The following is a 10,619-nucleotide window of genomic DNA, read 5'->3' as shown; positions in this document are numbered from 1 at the left end:
TCTTACTGTGTTGAAACTAATGTGCCCCTGTAGAACTGGGGTGGTGGATGGGAATGATGGACTAAAAACAACTCTCAATACTAAGCACTTTCCCATGCAATTGGAAAAGCAGAACTGGGCTGAGGGACATTTCCCACCTCCTGATCTGGTAGAAAGGTGGAGCACACAGAGAGCAGAGAGAGGAGCAGCTTTAGAGGAACACCAGTAACCTCTGTCCCTGAGATTAGCCTGTTTTCTTTCTCTCTTTCTGTTTCTTTTTCTTTTTTTTTTTTTTTTTTTTTTGTGGGTCGGGGTCAAGGTTTCACTATGCAGTTCAGACTGGCCTTGAATTCCGCTTTGTAGCCCAGGCTGACCTTGAATTTCTGCAGTGATCCTTTTGTCTCAGACTCCTGAGTGCTGGGATGACAGGCATGTACCACCACACCCGGCTTCTCTCTATCTCTCTCTCTCTCTCTCTCTCTCTCTCTCTCTCTCTTTCTTGTTTCTTGAGACAAGGTCTTGCTGTGTAGTTCAGGCTGAGCTTGGACTCACTGTTTTACCTAGACTGGTCTCAAACTTACAACAATCGCCTTACATTAGCTTCCCAAGTGCTGGAATTACAGGTGTGTACACCACACGTGCAGTCAGCATTTTTACTAGTGCTCAAAGGGGAGCCTGACTAGTGGCCTGGTGGAGATAGAGGCTTCAGACAGCTAATACGGGGTTCTTACTAGGCCTTACACTTAGAGATAGTCTGTGAACATTTAGTGGTTTTACCTGCCCCAAATCCATGTCCCTTGTTCTTGATACTGTATCAGTTTCCCCAGCAGAACTCTCTGCCTACCCAGCCCACCTATTTCTTGTGATGCCTTGAATCTACCCCCTCCACATCAAGACACTGCCTTCCTCTGGAATACTGTTTGACCCAGAGATAGCTATGTGTGTACCTTAATTAGGATCAAGGGGACACAACCAATCATTTTATGGGGCTCTGAGAATAAAGCAGATCCTCCTTGCCACTGGTCTTGAATTTAGGAGGATATGAAGATATTTGCTGTCCTCATCTTGGCAGTGATATTCTCCAAGGATTGAGCTAACAGAGGGTAGTTGATAGACATACAGAAACCAGGTTCTGGGACATTATTTGCATAACTGAGTCCAACTGTCCCTGAGGGAAATGTTACCCTTAGAATAGTGTTCTTGTCAAGAGTTAACACATCTTTTTTTTTGTTGTTGAGGGTGGTAGTGAGATTAACATTTTTAAAATTTTTATTTGTGCATGTTTGCAATACACAATGTTCACCTCCTTATGTGGAATTGGTGAATGTACATAATGCATCTTAACTCCTCTTTCATCCCCTTTCCCTCCCCCTCCCAATATCTCTTAATCTTCTTCCTTTTTGAGAATGATCTAGCTCCCTGCTTCATATTGCTTATCTTTTATTTTGCTCTTCACTTATAGTTTGGATTTCTCACATAGAAAACCCATGAGATATTTAAGCTTATATGTCTGATTTATTTCACTTAATTGTATGATCACGATGTACATTTCCTACAAATAACTCAAATTTATTCTTATGTATGGCAGAGTAGTATTCCACTGTGTAGAAATACCATGTGTTTTCTTTATATATCCATCTGTTGATTGACATGTAGGCTGGTACCAAGATTTAGCTATTATGCATCATGCTGTCTATTACAGAATGTACAGATATTTGTCTGATGTCCTCATCACATCTCTTTCACCTCTGTTTGTAAATAAGGTCACATTCACATTTACTTCCTAGTTTTGTCTTCTCATTCCCATCTAACACATGCAGGACAATCCTCAGTCAACCCTTCCTTGGATGCATCTCAGAAAGGGCGAAAACCAACACCATGCCTGCCGGTTGCTGCTGCAGATGCTGAGTCTCCTGCTTCTGCCTGAGATGCTTCCAAATCTGTAACATCCTCAAGGTACTGCCTTCCAGAGCTGTCTCTCTGTCATGTTTTCCCAGCGCCCTGCTCCAGTGTTCACAGTACGTGTTCAAGGAACATCAATAGAAAGATGGATGCCATGGTGCATTAGGTGACAGGGACACTAAAGCTCACTGAAGACGCCATTCCCTGTATTTCCCAGCACATCCTAGATTTAGATGGCATCATGGGCCTAGTTCTACTGATGCTCTAGAAAACCTTCAAACTGCTCTTCAGGAGTCAGAGCTGGAGCTGGGGCCAGTGTGTTTTAATCTGCTCTAAAATGAAGTTATCACAATTGGTGTTAATGCTACAGAAATTTACTGGGAAGGGCCGGAGGAACTATAAAACTAAAAAGTTTAAGTAGAAAACTTCCAAATTTTGAAGCTTTCCAATTTTTAACTACCCCAATCATCTCAGTGATTCTGCACTTCTGGTAAAGAGTCAGAAGTAGAAGTCAGTCTCTGTGAATCTTTAAGTCAAAAGTCTTAACATTTTGATGGGACAAAATGCAGAAGAAAACACTTCATAATTGAAAACTTTCTGCAACACAGAAATATGAATTTAGAAGTAACTTGCTGTTTCTGTGAGGAGATTCTGAAAGGCTTCTGGCTGGCAACAGATAACAAATGGAACCTAAGTGACCTGTCCCTATTACAATTCTGGGGTGGGTATATGACATACTATTGTCTGAATGTTGATGTGTCCCCCAAAAGCCTTATCTTGGAACCTAATTGTATTAGTGACTTTCCCATCACTGGCATAAAATTCCTGACACCTCACTATGACTTTAAGGGGGAGAGATTTACTTTGTCTCACAGAGGCTGGATCCAAAGCATAAACAGCATGGCAGAATGGCATTGTAGAGGAAATCTGGTCAGGAAGAAAGTGGTCAGGAAGCAGTGAGAGGGAGAGGAGAACTGGGGACAAGAACACTCCCTTCTAGTAGCATCCTTAGTGACCCACCAAGAGTGTATTTAGCTATGAACTCATCAATGGGTTCATGTGCTCGTGAGAATAGCACCCGTATGAACCCATCACCTTACAACAACTGCATCTCTGAATAACTGATACTTTGGGGGAAAATTTTAGGTATAAGCCATAACACTAATAATCAATGTGATAATAATAAGAGATGAGGCCTTTGGGAAATTACTAAATCATGAGATTCATTACTGGGAGTGACACCCTTATGAAAGAGGTTTAAGAGAGCTGTCTGGCCCCTTTTACCATCTATTATTTTGCCTAGCCAGGATTCTGTCTCCTGGTAACAGAATTCAGCATTTCATTTTCAGGAACCACCCCTTCCCCTTGTGGTTTAAAGTGATTGTGTATTCAGATTCCAGAACTGCTTGTGATTTAGTTGTTAACACTAAAAAGATGGTGGTGTCCCTCCCGTGACAGTTATCTTTTTGATGAAGAGCATTTCATAGTCCAAGAGGCAGGGGCACAGGTGGGTGGATAGAAGAGTCAGATTGTCTTGGTTAATTTTCTCTCATTGCTGAGACAAAATATTTGCCAATCAAAGTTAAAGGAAGGAAGTTTTATTTAGTTCGTAGTACTTAGAGATTTCAGTTTATAACTGGTTGGCTCCAAAAGAGGGTGGTACGGCAGACAGAAATTGCAGAGGAAAAAAAGTTCATGGTAGGCAGAAGGTAGCAAAGCAAGCAAGGAACCCTAGCAACTTCTTTCTTCCCCTTTTGTACTCTAGGCTACTAGGGTTAGAATGATGCCACATGGATCAGTGGACTGATTTAGTAATCACACGCCCTTAATCCCACACTCTAGTTTCAGCCACTTCTGAGAAAGCCCCACCTGTGACTGCATGAGGCTCTGGGGGACCATCAGATATAAACCATAATGCAGCTCATAAACAGGTAAGTAGGGGAAAAAAAGAATATACTAAGCTAAGGAGTGACAAGTGCTGTGGGAAGAATGCCTCCAAGGAAGTCAGGAGCAGGACAGAAATCAATTGTGATGTGAGTCCTCAGGGTAGCTGTCAGTGCAACATGGCTTTTGAGGAAAAATTCAGGAGGAGTGGGAATTAGTTACACATTCCACAGAGGGAAGGGTCAGTGCAGAAACACTTCGGCAGAAGTGTGCCTGCCTCATCAGCAGAATAGCAAGGAGGTCAGAGGGACTGGAACAAGGAAGCCAAGGGCAAAGCAGAAATGAGATTCCAAGGGTAATGGAGGAGCAGACCTTGAGGGGCTTTGGTTTTTACTGAGTTAAATGGAAATCACTGGGAAGGTTTTGGGTAGAGAAAGGATTTGATCTGACTTTGAATTTTAAAAGTCACTGTGGCTGCTGCAAGGGACAGAATGCAGACAGAACAGGGAGGAGACCCCTCTAATAACCTAGATGGGAGTTGTTGGTTCTAGGGATAAGAAATAGTCAAGTGTTCTGCAATAGAGTCTGCTGACCCCTGGACAAAGAGTCAAAGATAACAGTGATGTTTTCCACCGGAAAAACTGGAAGGAACTGGAAGGGCAGGATTGTCACTGAGATGATGAAAATTTAGGAAACGTGAGGTTGGGGCAGGTTTGGGCATGTTAAGATTGAGTATATTAGATATCTAAGAACGGGTACTAAGTAGGTGGCTGAGGAGAGCAGCAGGAATCCAGTACAGAGGTGGGAGCCCCCAGGCCAAGCCTGGGGATAAAAAAAACTTACTTTTCTCCTGCTTTTTCTCACTGGGTTAGTCAGGCCTGTCCGGTCACAGGACACAGAACTCTTTGGTGGGGGAAATGGCAGTCAAGTTTAGTACTCAGACCCCTTCCTTTGGGATTGGAGATGTCATTCCTTCAGTCCAGGGATCCCCAGCCTCTTGATTGCCGCAGAAGGCTGGACCCAAACTCTGCCCAGGGGATCCCTGTTCCTCCCTCTCAGACTCCCCACTCTCAGGCCATCCCCAGGGGTTGGAAGGCCGAGCTGCTCTCTAGGGAAGCACTCATTTCCTTGCAGGGATTGAATCGTTGATACCTGGGTCCCTGAATTTGTGCTCCTCACATTGACACGAAGGACTTATTTTTACATTTCGACGCCTGGCCAATCAGGTGCTGCGCACCACCCCCAAAAGGTGGCGGGGTAGAACAAGACCGTTGCGGTGCACCCCGCCCTGTGGCAGAGCATCCGAGAAGGGCCGGTCTGCCCCTGGGCCTTGGGATCCTCCCAGTCCCGCCTCTCCGGAGTCCCGGCTCCGCCCCGCAGCCAATCGCAGCCGGCAGCCGCCCAGGCCGCAGACCTGGGGCCTTTGGAGGCAGCAGCTCCGAGAGGCTGCAGAGGAGCGAGAGCCGGAGCCCGAGGCTTAGGTGAGGAGCCCAAAGGGGACGGGACTGCCGGGGGCGCGCCGAGGCCGGGGCGCGCGGGCTGGAGCTGGAGCGACCCACGCCGGGCCCGCGGGCCCGCGGGAGACGTGAGACATCTTTAAAACTAAGATCTGTATTTCATTCTGATTTCGGTTTTATTGGAGACGCTGGGCCCCCGGGAGCCCACACTCTGCGGAGCTCGGATGCCCAGGGCCCTGCCTTCCCAAGGCCGAGCCTCCCCGGGCCCGTGGATGTTGTGAGGGTCACAGCGACTCGCGTTCTGTAACGTGCACTGTATTCAGAAATACAGCAAAAATGAGTTTATATTGTACTTAAAAACGTAAGGCATTGTGCTTATGCACGACTTGGGGTCCTGATGTGGGTTAAACCTAACTTTGTAAGATACACATTTCCATCACCATGCTATGCAATCTTTGGCGCGTTAGTTAACGTTTTGTGGCCTCAGTTTCCTCTTTTACAGAAGTGGGGACCGTCATCCTCCTGTTGGAAGGATGGTTGTGTGGTCTAAAGGACTTAGCAGAAACAGTTATCAACAGGGTTTTCAGCAGGATAAGATTCAGAAAGTGTTAGACTTCATTTTCATTATCATTTACCCAACAGTGCGAAGCCCAAAGGTTTTTCTCCATCATTAATGTGATTTCTGTAGTATTAGTTCCAAGACGTTTTTGAAATCATTGAAACACAGGACACTGATATATTGCGCACTCTTGTCCCCCAAAATGGACTTAATAAATATGTAGATCCTTTCCTAAAATTACTCTTGCCAGAAAAAACACATACTGAAGTTAGCATTTTATAGGGAAGTTCTGTAGCCAGAGCGATGAGAACCATGAAAGGTTCTGTAGCTCTACTAGAATTGTTCAGGAATAGTTGTAAATATTTTCCTACTATATAGTATATATTATATTATATATTATATATATATACACACACAGGAAGAGTTGCATTTTCCTACTGTATATATATAATATATATTATACACACATACACACTTTGGGCTTATTAATTTCTATCTTTGTATCTAGCTTTTGACCCATATGTTTTTATAAAATCAGTGTAAAATCTGATAACATGTTCAAGCAGCGCTGCTCTGGAACTGGGGGCTGGCAGGGGGTTCCATATAGGCCTGGGGCAGCATTTTCATCCTTGATTCTCCTTGACACATCCAGGATTCCAGCTATGCAATCATATGTGTCAGTAGTAACAAGTTGGGTTGTTTGTTTTGCTGTAATGGTATATTGAAGACTTTAGACCCAAGCTGATGGTTAGCCTTTTATTTGGAGTTTGAAAAAGAAATTTCCTTTTTTTTTTTTGCAGATAAATGTCTTAATTTTCTATCAAAAGCAGTTTTGACAGTATTTGTTGTGGAATTAGGGGCACTCTATCACTAAGCTACATGCCCAGCCCTTCTTATGTTTTTATTTTGAGGCAAGGGTATGGTTAAATTGCTCAGCCTGGCTTCAAGCTTGTAAGCCTCCTGTTTCAGTCTCATGTAGCTAAGGTTCCGTATGTGTGCCACTATTCCTAGCCTCAAATTAAGTTTTAATTAAATAACAGTTTGGAGCTGGGCACTGTGGTACATGCCTGTAATCCTAGTATTCTAGGACAAGGAGCCAGCAGGACCAAAAGTTTGAGCCCAGCATGGGTGACTTTATGACTTAATAAGACTCTGTCTCAAAACAAAAAGTAAAAGAGACTGCCCCCCACAATCAGCTTGGTTTTTTCAGTTCTCACCTGTTTATTCATAAAACACAAAATAAAGAAAACAACCACCCCTTCTCCCCACCCTTGAAGATTGCTTTGTGACACAGGAACTACATTCCAGAAATTGTTCTTTGAGTCTTCCAGTTACTGACTGTCTTACAGTCAAAAACAAAGCCTGAGCTCTCAGCAACAGATTTCCAGATACAGATTCGCAGAGCTGTGTCAAAAGTACTGTTATAACAGCTTTTTCCATAAAAGAATTAAGGTTAGTTTACAACAAAGTCGCATGGGATAGAAACAAGAGAAAGCAGAGAAAATGTGGGCCCAGGGAATGAATCTGGGGGAGCAAACAGTAGTGTGCTGGTGCCATCCCCTGGAACTTGTAGAACTGTCTAGGGTGGTGGAAATGTGCTATATTTAAGTAATTCATATTTAAATAGTCACATGTCTCTAGTGACATGTGTCTACCTTACAGGCCAGTGCAGGTCTAAGTTGTTTTTGTAGTTGTTAACTTGTATCTCTAGAAAAGTAAACTTGGTAATTAACGTGGTTCTTATAATTTTGAAATAAAACATACCAAATTACTTCATTCATCCCCCAAATTATTAATGGACCTGAAGCAGAGATTTTTCTTTGCACTCTGTTATAAGGACAATTTTCTGTGGACATAAAAATCTCAGTTCTTTTTTTCATCCCTCTCCCCCTACGTTTCTTGATCTCCTTCTCATTGAAAAAAGTTCTATCTCTCTATGATATAGGGGAATGAAACTTCCAACCTATTATAAGTCCAGTATAAGTGCCTGTTCTCTAAAATCGAAGAATGAATTTTAGGAACAGCGGAGGTTAAGAGTAGAATAGATTTATTGAGAGAAAGAAAGCTTGTGTCTGAGAGACAGAAGGGGTCCTGAGTGGGTTGCCAGGGACTCTGTCTTTTCTGGGCATTTTTATAGAATAAAATCATGAAGTTAGATGAGTCAAAGGTAGGGAAAAATGGGAACTCGCAAGGTGGGCATAAGGCGGGACAGAACTATGGTCAACCAATAATATGAATTGCTCAGGTAAAACATTAAATTAGGAGCAAATGGGGAAGTGAGTCTCTTAGGAAGCTGGCATGCTTAACAGTAGTGCTCTTCTGTGGTTGGGGGGGGGGTTTGGTATGTTGACTCTTGACTTCCTCAGGGTGATGGAAAACTATTTGAATTTAAAATCCCTAGGATATGGTTGTATTTGATTTGACTTTTGTCTTGACATCTGACCCACAGCAGGAGGTGATTGTCTCTTCCAAGGCTGCAAGGTATCTGGACGTCAGCTCTGGTTCCTTTGAGGGCTCAGCCCTGTCTCACTGCCTCTAATATTTCTAACTAACTCTGCAGCCTGTAACACCTAATTCCTATTATCCGCCTTTTATTTTGTTCTTTGTATTTTGGGTTTCTCATATAAGAAAAATCATGCAATATTTAAATTTGTATGTCTCACTTATTTCACTTAACGTTATGGTTTCAAGGTGCATCAATTTTCCTACAAATGACTGGTTCACCTTTTTTATAGTAGCGTAGTACTCCATTGTGCATAAAAAATCCGTTTCCTTTGCTTACTCATCTGTTGATGGGCATATAGGCGACTTCCAAAATTTAGCTATTATGAACTGTGCTGCCGCTAGCATGGATATTCATGTATCTCTGTAATAGGATGTCGTTAGCCCTTTCTGCAAGATGCCTAAAAGGAGAATAGCTGGGTCAAATGGAATTTCTGCTTTTAGGTTTGAGGATTCTCTGTACTGATTTCCATAATGGTTGTACTAATTTACATCCCCACCAACAAGGAACAAGGGTTCCTCCGCTGTCTCTAACCCGATAGACACTTCAGTGTTTGTTATTATTCAATGTCTTGATGATAGCCATTCTTTCCAGAGTCGGATGAAACCTCAGTGTTGTTTTAATGTGCATTTCTTTAATGGATAGTGATGTTGAGTATTTTTTCATGTATTTACAGTCCTGGCCATTTTTAGTTCTGCTGTGAGGTATCTGTTTTATTGAAGGCATCTATTTTTTTTAGTTCCTTATACATTCTAGATATTCATCCTCTGTCTGAGGAATAACTGGCTACAATTTCTTCCAATTTTGTAGGCCTTCTGTTCATTCTGTTGCCTGTTTTATTTGCTGTGTAGAAGTGCTACGGACTTATTATTGGGACACTTTGATATAGGGTCCTATGAGAGTCTATTCAGTAAAGAAATTGGGGCTTTGAGGCATAGCATCAGTGAATGCAACATACTTTCTAAATTTAGAATTATGTGTTATTACATTAACGTTTATGGGAAATTTCAAAGTATGTGGAAAGAAACTAAATTTCTGAAAATGCTATCACTCAGAGTTATAATTATTGTTAATATTTTGATGAGTCCATTTCCAGAATGTGTCCCATATTAAATTTGATGGGTCCCAAAATATCCATTTCCTCCATGGGAGGAAAGTTCATGGAGAGGGTGAGGGACACTTTACCTTTGCCTTTGAACCTCTCAGGCTAGCCCTGGTCCTGCCTGAGCAGATCATCTTCTCCCTAATCCTTCTCCCTCTTCTGCCGCTGGCATTGCTTTTGGGTAATGATTCTGGTGCTTCTGAGAACCATGTGGAAGGAAAGAGGAGAGATGTTATTTCCCTAATCCATTCCGTACAATGCATCACCCAACCTCGATGCTGTTGACACTGGGTGACTGACTCTGTTGGGGTGTGTGTGATGTGGTGTCAATGCCCTGTGCAGTAGTGGATGTTTAGCAGCATCCTTAGCCTGTGCCCCCCTGTTGCCAGTGCCCCTCCTGCCCAGGTATGTGATTCTCAGAAATGCCAGTGAGACCCTCTGGGTTAGTGGAAACCACTGTATTATTGCTGACATCCTCCTGCAGGGAGGCCCAACTTCCAGTTTGCATGTGGGAGAGGAATTGAAACACAGAGATAAATGTAACATAAGCTAATATGCTGTTTCTCCTGCCTGTGTGTTAATCTGCTGTGAGAGTTTGATGAGCAAGTTTATCAGTTAGTTTCCCAAGGGACAAAAGCACAAAAGAAAGAATCTATGTGATAAGGAGTAGGCAGAAGTGGGGGAACAGACAGCTGGGAAGCGTGCAGGAAAAAGCTTCAATGTGTGGGCACTGTCCCACTCTGGTCTGATGGGTGGGATTGAGAAATGTGGTACCAGAAGTGGGGTGCATGGAGGTGACGGAGCACGGGAGAGGCCCCTCCAGGGCAATGGTGGCTATGACTGAATGCAGCCACTACCAGAGCAACAGAGGGCAGGCAGCTGGGGCACAAGCACTCTGGCCTTTCCCTCTCTCTCTCTCTGTTCCCTGCCTGTGGTTCTTCATTGGTCAAACCCAGATATAAACTCACTTCCCATGTGGTGAAGAGGGAAGTCAGCCAGCTCCCTTGAGGAAATGAGGAGGATGGGATCTGATAGCAAGGAGTGCAGAGTCCTCTGCAGAATGAAACATTTTTTATGAGAAATGAAAATATGCTTACAGGACATTATGAGACTAGAAAGAAACAGGCAAAACATTGTTTTGAAAAATAAAGCACATACACACAGAGGCCAGTGCTATTTTGACTCTGGCTCTGTTTAGCATAGGACCCTAAGTCATCCTGGTGTTTAGTTCTG

General features: G+C 43.2%; 1 protein-coding gene across 2 annotated transcripts in view; it reads left to right on the top strand.

Annotated features, from left to right (window-relative positions):
• Positions 1-5,053: 5,053 nt before the first annotated feature.
• The window catches only part of Blvra (biliverdin reductase A), a 30,212-nt gene continuing 24,646 nt past the window's right edge, over positions 5,054-10,619 (top strand). The window contains exon 1 of one of the 2 annotated variants that reach the window (XM_003470098.5): positions 5,054-5,246. The gene's annotated coding sequence lies outside the window, so the exon portion shown is untranslated. The remainder of the gene's footprint in view (positions 5,247-10,619) is intronic. The other variant, XM_063233898.1, reaches the window with a different exon arrangement.

The sequence above is a fragment of the Cavia porcellus genome, unplaced genomic scaffold, assembly GCF_034190915.1.
Source record: "Cavia porcellus strain 051 isolate PalLab524CR breed Dunkin Hartley unplaced genomic scaffold, mCavPor4.1 scaffold_23, whole genome shotgun sequence".
Taxonomy (NCBI): domain Eukaryota; kingdom Metazoa; phylum Chordata; class Mammalia; order Rodentia; family Caviidae; genus Cavia; species Cavia porcellus.
Note: the sequence above shows the minus strand (reverse complement) of the source record. Positions and strands in the feature narration are given on the sequence as shown.